Source organism: Canis lupus, chromosome 14, assembly GCF_003254725.2.
Source record: "Canis lupus dingo isolate Sandy chromosome 14, ASM325472v2, whole genome shotgun sequence".
Taxonomy (NCBI): domain Eukaryota; kingdom Metazoa; phylum Chordata; class Mammalia; order Carnivora; family Canidae; genus Canis; species Canis lupus.
The window spans coordinates 60,573,703-60,591,079 of NC_064256.1; the positions used below are offsets into that span (position 1 = coordinate 60,573,703).

Below are 17,377 nucleotides of genomic sequence, written 5' to 3' on the forward strand. Positions count from 1 at the left end.
CCTGGGCTGTCGCTCAGAAGCAGCTCATGGCCTTCCAGGCGCTGGCTTGAGCCCGACCCCAGATGCGGTCAGTGTTATTTATGTGACATCTTCCGGGCACCTAGAGAACGTAAAGTATGTTCCAGAAGCAGGTGGTAAACAAGCTTCTCCACTTCCAAACAAAAACAAACCAGAAGTGCCCGGGGTGGGAGCTGGGGAGGGTTGGGGGGAGGAATGAGAATCAAGGTCCTTGATTCTTGTTGAGAAAGCTCACCCTGTGACCGTGGAAGCGGGCACGAACCAGCCGTCCCGTCACCGCACGTCGTTAAACGCAAGAAAAGGGTCTAAGGCTTTCTCTCCGGCGCCGAGCACGAAGCGAGCACGTGGACAGTAATTGCTGCTCCTCGGGTCACTTGGGCCGTAGCGTAACTTGATGTCACTTGAAAATCAGTTTTGTGTTTTTTTTTTATTTATTTTTTATTTTTTTTATTTTTTTTCAGTTTTGTGTTTTGATCACAATAGTCAGAACACACCGGGGAGCGTCCTGACACCGCATGGTCTTCAGCTATTGGGTGGAGACGCGACTCCCGACGAGGCCACCGGGGCCGCCCCTTCTCGTGCTGCTAGAATAAGGTATTTTCCACCCGATTTCATTCCGTGGAGGTCGCCCGGTGAGGGACGCTGTAGGTCGGCCGTGAGCCGAGCGCCCCCGCCCCGGCCTGGACAGCCTGCCCCCTGGGGCGCTCCTGGGCCCCTCCTCTCGGAGCACCTGCTCGAGGGGGCATCACGTTGCTCCTCTGGCCTCGAGGCCGAAGCCCTGGGGCAGCCCTGGCGGTGGTGCGGGCACCTGCGTGTCCGGGAGCAGGAGGTGGCCCCCGTGGGCCGGGCCGCGGCTTCTGTCGGGGCAGCTCCCGGGGACCCCCGGAGGGCCACGGCCACCGACTCGGGAGGGCTGGGCCGGCCCTGGGGCTCCCCCGCCTCGAGTCCCCGCTGCGTCCTTCGCCCGTTGCAAGCGCCCTGCATGGACCCTCCTCCTCTCGTGTGACATGACTGGTGGGGTGGCCGCGCCAACGTGGGGACACAGGCCCAGGCCCCTCCTGCCGCCTCCATTACCCAGTGTGACCACAGGGGCCTTGGCAGAGGCGGGGATGGGCCTGGACGAGGGAGGAGCTTATCTGCTGCAGTGACAGGTCTCTACCCTTCGTCCACTCGATCTGAACAAAAACCACAGAAGAAAGCCCCCGGTGCATTCCACGGCGTGGGGACTCTCCACCGCCGTGGCTTTACCGCCCCTGGCGCTACCGATTCATCGTGTTGGGGACGTCGCCGGCTGGAGCAGCGGGTGTCGACAGCCTGGGTTGCCCACCGGGTCCCTGTGCACCTGGAGGGAGCGGCCCGGACGCACGGAGCCCCCGAGGCCAGGCCGCAGCCACAGCGAGGGACGCTGCCAGCCCCGGGGCTCTCTGTCCCCGAGCCGGCCGCCCCGGCCTGGAGGTCGTGCCCTTACACCTGCCAGGGGACAGCGGGTGGCCGTCCGTGATGAACGAGCTCCAGGGGATCCTTCAGAACTAAGGGGTTAGGGAGACGCTAAATACAGCATGACTGAAGCTTCTTTTTCTTGAGCTCTTGGTCTCACTGCTTGTCTCACAAACCGTCCCAGCAGGTATGACCCAAGCAGTGAAGACGGAGGCCGTGGAGGCCGTGGAGGCCGTGGAGGCCGTGGAGGTGCGTGGCAACGGCGTGGGGCGAGCAGCGGGGCTGACAGCAGCGCGGGGGAAAGCAGACGGCACAGGGGCCCTCGCCCTCCTCACGTGGCTAGGCTGGGCTCTGACACATGGCTCCGCGCGTGACACGTCAGACGGCTCTGGGACGTAGCTAGCAGGCGGCCTGCAGCCCTGGAGCCCCCATGAGTGGCCCAGTTAGAGGCTGACCCCCTGCTGTGAGCCGGTCCGGGCAGCGAGACATGACAGGCTGCTGCTTGGGACAAAATCCAACTCTGACGCCCGAAGAAAAGGGTTTTCTCTGAATCAATAGCAAGTCAGGCCCAGACCCTGGCCCAGGCCGACTTCCTTCCGAGGAGCTCCAGCCGTCGGGGGGACGGTCCAGGGCGCCTGCTGCTCCCGGCTGCTCACAGGCTCTCTTTAAAGAGCTGCTCGGGCGCTGAGGGGGGCACTTGCTGGGATGAGCACTGGGTGCTATTCTGTATGTTGGCAAATTGAACACCAATAAAAAATAAATATATTTTAGAAAAAAAGAAAAAATAAAGGACAATGCTTTTACATTAAAAATAAATAAATAAAGCAGGAAAACAAACAAAAAAATAAAGAGCTGCTCAGAAGCACTTGCTTCGCCTTTGGGAGGGTCCTCGGACCCCTGAGCCTGACCTCACGCGGACTCCGCCTGACGCCTGCACTGCTTGCAGCTCCGAGGCCTCACACCACTTCAGGGTCTCGGAGCAAGTTCCTCCCTGGAGGCCCACGGACCGGACACCTTCCTGCAGGGCCGCCCCACAGAGGCGAGGGTGGAAGGTCGGGGCGCGCAGGCAGCTCCTGCGGGGTCTCTCTCAACCTCCTTCTGAATCACCGTTTCCACAAGGCCAAGCTTTAGCTTCCTGGTGCAGAAGCCCAGCCCCAGCGCATGTTTCCAGGGAAGGGGGAGCACGGAGCTTCCTCTGCTCGGGTTGCTGCCGAGGGAAGTCTCCAGCTGCCGAGGAGCCCACTAAGCGCTCACAGAAGCCCTAAGAACCCCACATTGTCAACCCGTCGGGTTTTAGACTCCCATCTAATAAGCATTAGAGGGACGCCCGGGTGGCTCAGTGCTTGAGCATCTGCCTTTGCCGCAGGGCATGATCCTGGAGACCCGGGATCGAGTCCCACATCAGGATCCCTGCATGGAGCCTGCTTCTCCCTCTGCCTCTGCCTCTGCCTCTCTCTCTCTGTCTCTCATGAATAAATACATAAAATCTAAAAAAAAAATAAATAAACATTAGAGAAAATGTCTTCAAAACACTGTTTGATTGATGATACTCTATGCTCTCGAACTCTCGGTCATTTAGAAAACATTTTCACAAGCATTATCGCAGTCTATGGATCTTGTGATTACCACCCACCCCTCCATTCTTATATTTATTCATCAATAATTTTGAGTCATTTTAAACCACCAATTAGACCTGTATGAGCTACATAGTAACACATTTATTTCTGAATTGAGGAAATTGAAGGTGAGGTTGATTAAATGACTAGCTCAGCATCATAAGAGAGTAAATCCAGGGGGTGCACAGAGTCAGGCAAATCCAGTACCGTCCTCATGACTTTCAGAGTTGAAAAACAGTTTGCTCGAGCAGAGCAGATGACTAAGACCAGTGACTATTGCTGCTGAGATAAGTTTGAGCTTCAAGCATTTTTCTTCTTCTTCTTCTTCTTCTTCTTCTTCTTCTTCTTCTTCTTCTTCTTCTTCTTCTTCTTCTTCTCTTCTTCTTCTTCTCTTCTTCTCTTCTTCTTCTCTTCTTCTTCTTTTCTTCTTCTTCTTCTTCTTCTTCTTCTTCTTCTTCTTCTTCTTCTTCTTCTTCTTCTCCTTCTTCTTCTTCTTCTCCTGATCCACATAGGTGGGAAGTCTAGCTCAGGAACCAGAAAAACATTCATTGTGATATCTATGTTCCATCATTTCTAGAAGGAGAAGAAGTAGAAGAGAGAGTCTATCAATCTCCAGCTCCCGATGATAGAGATTAACGATGATGGTACATTAATGGGTCTAAAATTACATAATCACTCTTCTTTGATTTGTACATGCCTGGAATGTTAGCCTTAGATGACACTTGTGCTGATATTTGTGAAACGTGTTTCTCTGAGAAGCTCGCGACGTTAGAAAACTAGCCATCTTCCTAATTTTTATGTCACCGTGGTAAGGAAGCCATGGTACCTGAGATGAGTTGGACGATGTCAGAAAAACTGTGAGACATAAACTGATTCAAATACGTTTGAATTTAGTCAGAGTATCAGTTAACATGGTGGTGCTAATTTTAGAACTTTATTAATTCTTGATTATATTGTGTTAATTCTGGGTTCACCTTATTATCCCTTTAGAGACTGTGACCGTGTTCCAGAAGGGAATAGTCGCAATCAACTTTTCTCCTAGTATTTCTGTAGGGCCCGCAGGAAGCACGGCACATGTATTGGTCAGGACACACTAGGCCATGCCCGGGCAACCTATTAGCGGTGAATTCCAGCAGTTAAAGACCATAAAGGTTTATTTCTGTGTCAGGGCCAGGCAGAGGCGGGCTCTGCTCCACAGAATCACTCGAGGATCCTGGTTAAGGGAGGCGCAGACAACTCAGCGTCAGGTCTCAGGGTTTGCTGTAGGAGGCGTAGAGAGCCTGAGGACCGCCTCGACCTGGAAGCGACCCGGTCATTTCCATTCACATTCCTTTAGCCAAGACCAGTCCCACTGGCCTGCCTAATTGCAAGAACTCCTAGGAAATCCAGTTTCCCTTATGTTCAAGGGCAGGAGAACTGCATGTACGGTATTTGTCTCAGCAAGTCTGCGAAACTCACAACACGTTGATGGGATCTGAGAGTAGAGAAGACAAAAAGGTGTGTAAACCTGTTGTCTAAATAAAAGAAAATACAGCTGGCTACTTGACACAGGGTATAATTCCTTTTAGTTCAAAGTATATGTCTCTCAAGCCATCTTCCTTCATATTGTTGATCATAATAAAGAATTTTTTAAAAGGATTTCATGACATACTGTATTACTCAGAGTTTTCTAGAGAAACAGAGCCAATAGGGTGTGTGTGTGTGAGTGTGTGTGTGTGCGGAAAGATACCTATTTTAAGGAATTGACTCATATGATTATTGAGGCTGGCAAATCTGAAACCTGCAGGGTGGGATGGCAGGCAGGAGATCCAGGAAGAGCCAACGCCGCACTTCAAGGACACAGGCCATCTGCCGCAGAATAATTCCCTCTTGCTAGGAGGTCAGCCTACAGTTCTCAGGAATTCACCTGATGAGGCCCATCCACCGTAAGGAGGGTAATGAGCTTTATTCTAAATTACTGTTTTAAATGCTGATCTCACCCAAAGCAATGATTATCACAGAATTATCCAGAAAAATGTTTGACCACATACTGGGCACCGTGGCTCAACGTAGTTGACACTTAAAGTCAATCATCACACACTCGGAAGTATGATCCCACCAGCTGGGGGAGCAAGGAGGTTGGACTTGCCCTCATGACCAACGCCTTCAGCATGAAATACTCTTTTCTAGCCACTTACAGATTTATAATTCCCTAAGAATCACTGTGTTTAGTAATAATCCCTTCAGAATTACTGAAGATCACTTTACTTTCAAATATTAAGCTTACAAATCAAGTCTAAAACCTAATGGCATTGCTTATCCTCATTAGTTCAGTAAATTCTTTTTTTTTTAAAGATATTATTTCTTCATTCATGATAGACATAGAGAGAGGGAGAGAGAGAGAGAGAGGGGCAGAGACACAGGCAGAGGAAGAAGCAGGCTCCATGCAGGGAGCCTGACATGAGACTCAATCCCGGGTCTCCAGGGTCAAGCCCTGGGCTGAAGGCAGGTGCTAAACCGCTGGGCCATCCAGGGATCCCAATTCAGTAAATTCCTTTACAGCATCTTCTCTTTTCAGATTCTTAATCACTAAACCATTACCATCTTTTATAAAAGCTTTCCTTAGATTTTTTTTCTTCAAGTATGAAAATATTTCTACCCACCCAGATCAAGTTTTTAAATGTGTATTAAAATCAGACTCCTTTTCTATGTTAAGAATTAGGTACTTAGAGTTCAACAGCATGTTGAAAAGTAGGAAGTGTATTGTTGCCTGAAGAAAAGTCATCCAAACCACCATGAGATCCCACCTCACACCGGTGAGAATGGGGAAAATTAACAAGACAGGAAACCACACATGTTGGAGAGGATGTGGAGAAAGGGGAACACTCCTGCACTGTGGGTGGGAATGTGACCTGGTGCAGCCTCTCTGGGAAACTGTGTGGAGGTTCCTCAAAGAGTGAAAAATAGACCTGCCCTACGACCCAGCAATTGCACTGTTGGGGATTTACCCCAAAGATACAGATGCAGGGAAACGCCAGGACACCTGCACCCCGATGTTCACAGCAGCAATGTCCACAGTAGCCACACTGTGGAGGGAGCCTCAGTGTCCATTGACAGATGATGGATAAAGGAGATGTGGTCTCTGTATACAATGGAATATTCCTCAGCCATTAGAAATGGCAAATACCCACCATGTGCTTCGACGTGGATGGACCTGGAGGGTATGATGCTGAGTGAAGTAAGTCAGTCGGAGAAGGACAAACATTATATGGTCTCATTCATTTGGGGAATATAAAAAATAGTGAAAGGGAATAGAGGGGGAGAAGAAATGAGTGGGAAATATCAGAAAGGGAGACAGAACATGAGAGACTCCTAACTCTGGGAAACGAACTAGGGGTAGTGGAAGGGGAGGTGGGCGGGGGGTGGGGGTGAATGGGTGACGGGCACTGAGGGGGGCACTTGATGGGATGAGCACTGGCTGTTATTCTATATGTTGGCAAATTGAACGCCAATAAAAAATAAATTTATAAAAAAAAAGAAAAGTCATCCAACTTTCATAAGCAGAAGAAAGGAAGAAACTATCAACTATCACATAATAGCTGAAACAGAGGACTTCATGGAACATGTTTTTCAAGAGTTTTCCTTTTTTAAGGAGCACTGGTAAGGCGCTTAATCTGTGTCTCTGAATTAACAAAGCCAGTGGAATCGTGGTGTCACCTATTTGTGGAGCACCGGGTGAGGATTAACACGATCTTGTTGGTAAATCGCTCGGAGAATCTCAGCTGAAGGCAGTGGGTGAGAAAGTGGTCAGCTAAGCGCCGATTACAATACGCTCACGTATGTGCAAATAAGTACACACACTTCTGATGTACACTTGTGAGTAGGGTGCGTCATGACGGCTTCTACGTGTTCCTGTGTCGTCTGGAACAGGGTTCTCAACCTTCGCACTAGTGACATTTTTGGTCAGACAATCTGTTGTGGGGACTGCCCTGGGAATCTCTGGTCTCTACTCACTAGATGCCAGGGGCACCCCTCACTTCAGCTGTGACAACCAAAAAATGTCTCCGGACATCTCCAATGTCCCTTGGAGGGCAGAAATCACTTCTGGTCTAGAACCACTGACAGAGAGACTAAGGTAGAACTAATGGCGGGAAGTTAAAATATGAGAAAATTCATAAATTAGGCTAAAAGGGAGCTTTTAAATTAAAAAGAGAATGAAACAGTTTTTATTCAAAGTGATAGCTCAAAGGAGACTTTTTTTTTTTTAACTTGCTACTCTGGCCCCACAAATTTATACTGGAAGAAAAAAAGGACAAAAATAATGAAGATGATTTTGAATAAAATTGGCAGGAGAATTGCCCTTTCGATTAATTATTATATTAATTAAGGCAGAATTTTTTTTCCAGGAGGGCAAAAACTAAGTTTTTATTTGCGTGAAGGAATGTGCAATTATACATGCAAATTTTGAAATGTCTAGTATGAAAATTAGGAATTTCAACACATTGAACTCTGCAAAGACATTTACATTTAAATATAAATCCACTTACTAGTTAGGTAGTAAACAAAATTGTACATGTCTAAGCACAAATACTTTATATAAATATCCTAAATGTTGAAAAGATAGGTGATTATACGGACACACATATGCAACCACTACATACCAACAAGTAATTAGACCATATATTCTGAATTTTTTTCCTCCAAATACCTAAGTGGTATTTTTATAGAATTTTTATGTTAAAAAAGTCACTACTTAACAGTCAAGACCTTAAAAATAAACATTTTATGTATATTTGTTTGAACATTTAATGTTCATTTTAATAGCCTGAGTTCTTTTTTCTTTATTTTTTTAATACCCCAAATTCTTAAGTAGTTATCTAGGGAATTGTTTTTTGAGATTTATTATTTTTTTAATAAATTTATTTTTTATTGGTGTTCAATTTGCCAACATATAGAATAACACCCAGTGCTCATCCCGTCAAGTGCCCCCCTCAGTGCCTGTCACCCAGTCACCCTCACCCCCCGCCCTCCTCCCCTTCCACCACCCCTAGTTTGTTTCCCAGACTTAGGAGTCTCTCATGTTCTGTCTCACTTTCTGATATTTCCCACTCATTTTTTCTAATGAAGGCAGAATGTTATTGAAACAGGACTAGACAAATGGTCCAATGGAACATGATAAAGAACCTAGAAATATACACAAACACAAGATGCCCCTTAACCTTTGTAGGGTCTCGGGCAAGAGTGCAAACGAAAACCCATATGCCATTTAATCAAGCTAGCAAACAATGAAGCGAAATATGTTTTATCTTTTCATTTTGATATATGCACATTTATATGTATATATATTTGGAATGCAAGATCTGAATTTATAATTCTTGGATTCCTGGAGTTCTGTCTCAGGATGTGGTGCTATGGGAGGAGTAGACCTCAGCTCCAGCTCCCGAGTCTCAGCCTAACCCTGTTCTCTTTCCATCCCCGAGGGTCTCATGCGCACCTGTGTGTGGACGCCGGGACCGTGGCCTGCACATCCAGGCTCCTGCCGTGGACAGCACAGCCCCCATGCTTACTGCGGTGTGGTCTGCCCTTGGGGGGGCTCGCTGCAGCCACACCAGTGCACCCACAGTTGTCTGGGCATAAGATTCTGGGATCCCGGGGGTCTATCGCTGGCTAGGTCTAAAGCTGGGACTCGGGCTCCGGGTGGGTAAGTCTCTTGCGTCGCCGTCTCCTCTCTGCATGAGAAGGTCTGTGCCTGGAGGGGAACAACAGCAGACCCCCTGAAGCACGGGGCCTAAGCTGGAGGCTCCCCCTTCTAGAAGTCTGTGGTGGCATCGCACAACCGTACATGGAAATCTTTTATATGGCAGAGTCTTTCAAACTAGTGGGGTAAAATAGGGGCATTCAACAACCAGTTTTAGAATAGTTGGTCATGTATATAGAAAAAATTAAGTTGTATCTTGTCCTTATAGCAGCACAAAATAAATTCAAAGCTGTATCAAATACCAAAATATTAGAAGGAAAGCTTTAAAGCGTTTTCTTTTTCTTTTCTTCTTCTTTTTAATATAAGAAAATGACGACAGTCCCAGAGAAAGTATCATGTGGAGCCACAGGGGAAAGTCAGACAGATGCAACATAAAATCTATCATCACAGGTTCATAATTGATATCCTGGTAAGAAGTTTAAAAGAATATTTAGTTGCTCTGTAAACATTCACCAGAATACAGTTTAGGGCCTCAATTCAAAGATCTTAATTTGTTTTAATGACCAACAGTAACCGTGATGGGCACCCTGCTGAGGCAGGATTGCTGGTCTCCCTTCCTCCTCAGACTTAGTTCCTATGTCAGGCTAATAAGCTACACAAGCACCAAGAAGGTACGAAACGTTGTATTACTCACATAATGAAGCTTTCTGAGGAGAGCAGGGCAGGCACCCAAGCAGATCAAAATACCTAGAGGCCCAGTCTAATCATGAGAAAAAAAAAAAAAAACATTAGAAAAACCCCAATAGAAATATCAGAAAGGGAGACTGAACATGAGAGACTCCTAACTCTGGGAAACAAACTAGGGGTGGTGGAAGGGGAGGAGGGCAGGGGGTGGGGGTGACTGGATGACGGGCACTGAGGGGGGCACTTGACGGGATGAGCACTGGGTGTTATTCTATATGTTGGCAAATTGAACACCTATAAAAAATAAATTTATATAAAAAATAAAATAAAATAATAAAATAAATAAAATAAAATAAAATAAATAAAATAAAATAAAATAAAATAAAATAAAATAAAAAAACCCCAGTAGAGTGGCATTCTACAAACTACCTGACCAGGACCTCTCAACATCGTCAAGATTGTTAAAACAAAGAGTGTCCGAGAAATTGTTGGGAGAGCCTAAGGAGATATGACACCTGAAGGTGGTCTTATCCTGGAGCAGAAAAAGGACATTAGGTAAAACTAAGAAAACAGGATTAAAGAAAGTACTTTATTTAATAATAATGTTCCAATATTGGTTTCTTAATTCCAATATATCTTACCTATTAAGATGTCAATAATAGGGGAAATTGGGTGCAAGACATAAATATTATACTGTCTTTGCAACTTTCTGTAAATCTAAAATTATCTGAAAAAATCTTATTTAAAATTTATATTAAAACTTTATTTTTTAAAAAATAGAACCAATAGGTCAATGAAAGAGATGAAAATGCTAGCACGGGGATTATTCTAATGTGGCACGTGAGAAGATAGTCTTGCCAATCGCCTGGGAAAATATTAGACTTCTCAACTTATATTACCAGGGCAATAGGTTTATTCATACTGAAAGCCTTAACATAGATGCTTATTCTCAGTGTTTACCAAAATACATTTTAAATGGGTTAAAAACAAATGTGAAAAGCAAAACAAATATTTTAAAAGAAACTGTAGAAAATAACTTTCTAACTGGAGAAGAGAAGGCTCTTCTTAAATAAGATACGTATAGAATAAAAAAGAAAAGAGACATTAGTTTGATAAAAACTTAATGAGGATTAAAAGCTAATTTGATGAGGGTTTAAACCTAAACACTTCTATTAAAAAAAAACAAAATAAACAAAGGCAAAAGACAATCGTTTATCAGGACGATTGGACACGGCTGCAAGTGTCAAAGGATTACAAACAAGAAGGTACAAGGAGATGGTAGTTTGACGAACAGAAGCCCAACAGCTCAACAGAAACATAAATGGGAAAACATGAAGAAGCAATTCAGAGAAGAAATTAAAAATATTCTCATTATCAATCAGGGAAATGCAGACTTAAATCATCAAATACTGATTATCTGTTCACCAAGTGGGCCGAGATTATAGGAAAGTTGCAAATATCAATTGTTGGGGAAAAAAAATGAGGGTAAGTGAAAATGGTCGGTCATCCCGGTGGGAGCGGAGTGTGGCTACTGTCAGGGGTCACCTGGCGGCTGGGGGCTCTCACTCCCTAGCACCGTGGGCCCAGGCACTGCAGCATCCCCAGGTGCCCCAGCGTGGGTTCCCCCAGAAGTGCCACGTGGGCTCCTCGTGCACAGACGTTCTCTGCTGCCGTTGGGAACTCAGGGAACAGGCATGTCATCGTGTGTCGTATTATGAATATATATTAAGGGAAACACATATATGGACGAAGCACGAACATAAGACAAAACTTAGAGTGAGACTGTCATTCCAGGTCGACCTCCCACTCTCACATCCTTGAATCTGCTGGGATCGCATCCCCCCAGTGGTGTGTGGCGGACGGCGATGGAGACAGGGCCTGGGGCTGGGCGTCAGCCCCCCCCGGGGGTCCCAGTATCGGGGACAGTGTCGCCGCGCAAGGCTGGTGGCTGTGCTGTCGCCGCCGCAGCTCCAAAGGCCTCAGGCCACTTGGTCACGGCCACGACACCCGTTCCCGAACCCAGCACTATCCGTGTCACTTCTGCTCAGGGAAAACGGATTTCTTTTCTTTTCTTTTCTTTTCTTTTCTTTTCTTTTCTTTTCTTTTCTTTTCTTTTCTTTTCTTTTCTTTTCTTTCTTTTCTTTTCAGATTTATTTATTTATTCATAGAGACAGAGAGAGAGAGAGAGAGAGGGAGAGAGAGAGGCAGAGACCCAGGCAGAGGGAGAAGCAGGCTCCATGCAGGGAGCCCAACACGGGACTCGATCCCGGAACCCTGGGGTCACGCCCTGAGCCAGAGGTGGTGCTAAACCACTGAGCCCCCCAGGAATCCCCAGGAAAAAGGATTGTATTTGCTTTTGTCCACATGGGATCTTAGACCTCGTGTTGCTAGGACAGCCTCCCTGCTCCCCACCATCATGTCTCCTGCAGATTAGGAGTAAGACAGGTGTCACCCCGGGCCCGGGCAACTGGTGCTGGTGGCTGCCCCAGGTCCCTGTGTCCCCCAGGTCCCTCCCCAGGGATGCTCTCGCCCCGCACCCCCAGGCCCCCTCCCCAGGGATGCTCCAGCCCCGCACCCCCAGGCCCCCTCCACTGGGATGCTCTGGCCCCGCACCCCCAGGCCTCCCCAGGGATGCTCTGGCCCCACACCCCCAGGGCCTTTGTGGCTGGAGGCCATGCTTGGGGCTCCTGGGGGGCTGCTCCGGGCACTGCTGCCAGGCCGGTGGGTGCCTGCAGCGACCACAGGCAGCGAGCAGCACCCTGGGATGGGCGGCGTCCAGGCCCAAGGAGGGCCGCCTGTCTGCACGTCTGTCCTGCCTGAGTCCGGGGGCCTCCCTCCCGGGCCCCCCTGGCTTTGCAGCGCCCAGACCCGCGGCCAGCAGATGGGGCAGGCCTGGCGCAGCCTCAGCAGGTGGCCGTTGGGGGGGGGCTCAGCCCCAGGAAGACACAGGTCAGGTGCTCCCCTCGGCGGCTGGGGGGCCGTGCGGGTGCAGATGCCCCTCATCTATGTGAACCCCGCCGAACACCGCGGGATAAGTGTGCAAAGGCAGTTAGCAAGGCTTTAGAAAATAGCACCAAACGAATGAAGAAGGGAAAAAATAACAACAACAAAATCCTGTGAGGATCGTTTAGAATCTTCTATTGTCACCGGCGAGATTTTAGGCGTATAATTCCAAATAATGAATTATGTCCGGCTGCCTTTGCGTGTTTTTGCACAGGCACGCGGGTGCTGACCCAACCTGCCTGGCGGCGCCGGCTGCACCCTAACGGGAAGGGCAGGAGGGAAATGCTGAGGACGCGTCCCCCACTGATCCTGCTGCCGCTAAATCAGAGTTAAACTAATTTTCCACCTTTAACAAAGCGGTGAGGCGACAGGGAATGGGCCCAGTGTAGGAAGCCCTAAGTGCCCTTAGGGCTGCTGCCCTGAGTGTGAGTGGGAGCCCGAGAGCCGCGGGGCAGGCCTGCGCCCAGGAGGACGCTGGCCCTGTCGTGGGAGCCGGGCCCAGGCCAGCCCCAAGTGCCCGCTGTCCCCCGCTACTGGGGAAGGGGTGGGGAGCAGCCCTGGCCCCCAAGTCCTCAGGGCCAGTGCCCGACACCGGGGGTGTCTGGGGCCCGGGACACACAGTGGGAGCAGCCGGGGCTCCACTGCTCTTCTCTGTGTGCAGCCAGTGTTCTTCGAGCAGCGCCTGGGCCCGGTCGCAAAAGGGTGATGGCCTAACCTGACTAGGAGCAGAGATCCAAGTCAGGAAAGCGGTGACACAGGCTGCGTCCCACAGGAACGGGGGAGACGGCAGCTTCTCCCACGGTGCACAAGTGACAGGAGCAGGACGGATTACAGTGAATCACTGGGCATCGTGTGGAATCCACAGGCACGGCAGCTCACGGAACAGGTGCTTGTTCTGACCACGACGTCACAACATAAAATCCACGGGGACCTATGAGGAGAAGGCTGGAATCTTATGAAAGCACACACAGCAGGATCTCAACAGCCGTAGCACAGAGGAAAATGCACAGGGCATACGAGCACAAATCGCTCGGTAGAGACATGCTGACAGCACCGAGATGCTACTGGAAGCAACTTATGGAACATACGTAACAAACACACCAGCATGACTTACAATTCACGCCGTATGATCATTTATTAAAGATGTTTTTAAAACGTGTAACGCTTGAGGTTATTTTGAACTATCTTTATATTATTAGCTACTAATTTTATTACATTGTGGTCACAGAACATTGTCTCAAATTGATTTGTTGTGATGTACTGAGAGGTTTTGTGAAATAGTTCATGATCAACCAATTTGTAAAAAAAAATATAATGGAGAGATGGGCTCAGTTACAGATATAATAGACAAAATAATAGGATAGTATCGAAAACTTTATTCTGATAATACTGAAAACTGAGGTGAAAGTCATTCATAATAAACTTTTTAAAGTCCGAATTGATTTATTACGTCAAGGCAGAATCAAATCTATTTATCCCCAAGAGTCTAGTTGGGCAGAGGGATGGAGAGATGGACAGATCCGTGATAAAGCAAGTAGAGTAAAATGTTAGTGGTACAATCTAGGTAGTAGATACGGGGACCTTCACTAAAACTCATTCGACTTTGCTATATCTGAACTTTTACAGTAAAATTTTGTGGGAAAATTCTAGATACTTATGTAGTCAATTTCTCTCGACTCTTGGAAGAAAGATAGTCTATAGCAAACAGAAATGACTTCAGGGAATAGAAAAAGTGGGAAAGATATTTAACTCACATGATGAGTATCATAACTTTGATAAGGAAATTGGACAAAGACAAAGAAAGAAAAATTATAAACTAATATTATAGATGAGATTGCTGCAAAACATAAGAAAATAGCTTTATGACATTGGGGCACAGGGATGGGTTTCCTAAATGAGTGCATAGAGTATACCCATAAGGGCAAAAAGGGCAGAAACCACAAAATGCTAAAGAAAACAACTCATAAGTTTTACTACATTAAAATTAACAAATTGGTTCAAAGATAATCCATCATGAAAAACAACAACAACCTGCCAACCAGCATGAAGACTGTTATTTAAAATATAAATTAAAAAAAAAGAATTACTATGAATCAATAAAAAGAAATAGCAGAACATTAGGGAAACCCAATTTATAGACACTTCAAAGAACATGAAATTCTGAGGGCTGGCTAATAAATATATGGAAAAATGGTCAACCTCAGAACATATTAGAAAAATGTTAAAGCAGTATCAAGACAGAATTCCTATGAGAATGGCGAGAATTGAAATGTCTAACAACAAACGTTGAAAAGGATGTGGGCAAGTGAGAACTCCTGTACGTTGTGGGCAAGTGAGAACTCCTGTGCATCACTGCTGGGAGGATAGATGCGAATGGTCACTCCTGAAAGCCGTCTTGGTGATGCCTAGTAAAACCGGAGGTGTCCGTACTCTGGAACTGAGCAATTTCAATGGTACTGATCTTCTCTGGAGAAATTCATACGTGCGCACAACGAGCCATGGGCAAGAATATTACAAGGGAAAAAAATATTGTCCACGACTAGAGGAGTTGATAAGATTGTCTTTTAACATAAGATCTAATGCTATACAAAAATTAAAATGAATGAACTAGATCTATTAATACAGTTATTATAATAGTTATCTGTTAATATCTAATAATACACATTGATACAGTTCCTAAGAAAAATATATTGTAAAAATACACTGATAGAATGAGAAAAGTTATATAAAACTTAAAAAAACCCACTCTCAACACAGTGCTATAAATTGCTTATGGATACACACAGATGTTGAGGACGTATGGCATCGTGGATGGATGGCAGTGAGGCCAGTGATTACCTCTAGTGGAAATAATGAGTTTTGGGGGGCTTTAGATGTTATTTGGAATATTTATTTCTTTTTGGAAAAAATACATGGAATGAACATCATACATTGTTATTAATTTTAAAGATCTGCATCGTGGATTCATGGGATAGTGGGTGTACTGGTATTGTTACTAATATTTTCTGTGCTTTTCTATATATTTGAAGTCTTTCATGGTAAAAATAAAAAAATAGATAAAAATAATTGATTAACATTCAAAGACAATGATGGGATGAGCACTGGGTATTATGCTATATGTTGGCAAATTGAACTCCAATAATAATAAAAAAAAAAAACAAAAACAATGATAGTCATTCTTTAGATAAAATATTGAGTCAAGCCAGTAGGATACCAAACACCTGAACTAAATGAAAGTGTGTCATTTCCCCTCCATCTGCCCTCCCCACCTCAACTCGCCCCCACTGCCCACCCGGGTCGTAACAAGACTTGCTTTTCCTGAGTGATATCTTGTGATTATTTTATAGGATTTTATTACAGAGCATTCTAAGAAACAGCTCAGGAGCTTCACTATTATATTAATGTCATGAAGGCTGGGATCCTCTTTAGCACCAAGGTAAAAAGACACCTGACTCTGTGTGACATTATCTTAAATGCACTGTAATGCATTTAGCTTCAACTGATATTCCTGTATTTATTTTCCCTATACTCTTTCTGCCTCTATTTTTAAAAAATTATCTTAGATTGCAATATCTATAATCCAATCACAATCCTTTTTGGAAGGAAGTCCAGGGTAAAAGTTTAAAAATAAACAGAGTAAAAGAAATTATCAAGAGGATTCAACAGGAGTTGATTTTCTGACCCTACTCTTGTATAAGAGTTGCGATCCATATAGGCAAAAATGTATTTTATAAGCAATAATAAAATAGTGAGGATGATTTTAAAGTGCTTCCTAAAAACTAAATACATGCACTATATCTTGTACTCTCAGTAGTATGACATTTTACAGGGGCGAGTGGCAGAGACAAAGGGAGAAGCAGACTCCCCGCTGAGCAAGGAGCCTAACTTGGGGCTCGATCCCAGGACCCTGAGATCAGGATCTGAGCAGAAGGCAGACACTTTACGACTGAGCCACCCAGGCACCCCAGGCCTTGGGATTTCCTACTCTCAAACCAGGTCTTAACTTATATATATATATATATTTTTTTTTTTTTTTAACTTTCCTAATCTTAAATTAGACAACGGTATTCTGGCAAATAATCTAAATCCAAGGCATCTCGATAGTGTTTGTTTGTTTATTTTAAGGATTTATTTATTTATTTTAGAGAGAGAGAGCGCGCATGAGGGCTTGCACGTGGGCAAGAGTGGGGCAGAGGGAATCTTCCAGCAGGCTCCTCACTGAGCACAGAGCCCTTCTCATGACCCTGAGTTCATGGCCTGAGCAGAAACCAAGTCGGTGATGGAACCAATTGAGCCCAGGTGCCCTGGATGATACTTAAATATTATACAAACATGTTCCTACCTTATCTTGTACTTCCCCACCCCAGGCTTTCAAATTCCACTCACTCGTTCAAAACAACTTGGTCACACCTTCCTTAAAATCAGCTGGTCAACGAGCTCTTCATATCAAAGATCTTTGAGCACCCACATTTATACAAAAGGCGAGAATGTGGACTAAATGATCTTTTCCGGATGATCATTGTTTATTCTGATTTTTTTCCCCTAAGAGTGACAGAAATATTTATTACAATGATATGTTCTCACAAAGAATTCCTAGAACCGATTGCAAGCTCTTGCTTTGTACAACAGGCTGAATCAGCCCCCAACTAATTCTAGCCTCTGAACAGGAGTGGCTGAGCGTGTGTGTGCATGTGTGTGTGAGTGTGTGTGAGTGTGTGTGTAGGGGACGTGGCTGATTTCCCAACTCTTCCTGGCATGTTCGCACGTAACGCTGATAGGCATTAAGAACAACACTGGGGAAACAGAGAGCACTATCAGATCAGCTCTTGTTATATTTTTTTCTGAGGGAATTAAAAAGGGGGATAGAAAATGTCAACAAGAAAATTTTGGAAAGTCTAATTCACAAGCTGACATTTTCCCACAAGTGGGAGTCAGAGGATGA

General features: G+C 45.7%; 1 protein-coding gene across 2 annotated transcripts in view; it reads right to left on the reverse strand.

Annotated features, from left to right (window-relative positions):
* Positions 1-3,153: 3,153 nt before the first annotated feature.
* Positions 3,154-17,377, reverse strand: part of SLC13A1 (solute carrier family 13 member 1) — a 104,162-nt gene continuing 89,938 nt past the window's right edge. The window contains exon 16 of one of the 2 annotated variants that reach the window (XM_035698436.2): positions 3,154-3,644. The gene's annotated coding sequence lies outside the window, so the exon portion shown is untranslated. Of the gene's footprint in view, positions 3,645-12,549; positions 13,367-17,377 lie in introns of those variants that run through there. The other variant, XM_025477115.2, reaches the window with a different exon arrangement.